This window comes from Bison bison, unplaced genomic scaffold (genome assembly GCF_000754665.1).
Source record: "Bison bison bison isolate TAMUID 2011002044 unplaced genomic scaffold, Bison_UMD1.0 scf7180017864273, whole genome shotgun sequence".
Classification (NCBI taxonomy): domain Eukaryota; kingdom Metazoa; phylum Chordata; class Mammalia; order Artiodactyla; family Bovidae; genus Bison; species Bison bison.
This window is the reverse complement of record NW_011494845.1, coordinates 1,373,587-1,374,142: the sequence shown is the minus strand read 5'-3', so window position 1 is coordinate 1,374,142 and position 556 is coordinate 1,373,587.

The window sequence follows — 556 nt, the reverse complement described above, 5'->3', positions numbered from 1 at the left end:
ATTTTGTATTTCAAGATTTTGGTATCAATTTCACTATCATTATTCGGAATTCTTTATCAGGTAGATTCCCTATCTTTTCCTCTTTTGTTTGGTTTGGTGGGCATTTAACCTGTTCCTTTATCTGCTGGGTATTCCTCTGTCTCTTCATCTTGTTTAAATTGCTGAGTTTGGGGTGTCCTTTCTGTATTCTGGCAGTTTGTGGAGTTCTATTTATTGTGGCATTTCCTTGCTCTGTGTGGGTTTGTACAGGTGACTTGTCAAGTTTTCTTGGTTAGGGAAGCTTGTGTTGGTGTTCTGGTGAGTGGAGCTGTATTTCTTCTCTCTGGAGTGCAATAAAATGTCCAGTAATGAGTTATGGGATGTCTATGGTTTTGGGGTGACTTTCGGCTGCCTGTATCTTGGAGCTCAGGGCTGTGTTCCTTGCTGCTGGAGAATTTGCTTGGTATGTCTTGCCCTGAAACTTGTTTCGCCCAGAGAGGTTTACAGCGTTATAAGGAGAAGAGAAGAGTGAGGAGAGAGTTAGAGGTGACCCAAATGAGATGAGGTGGACTCAATA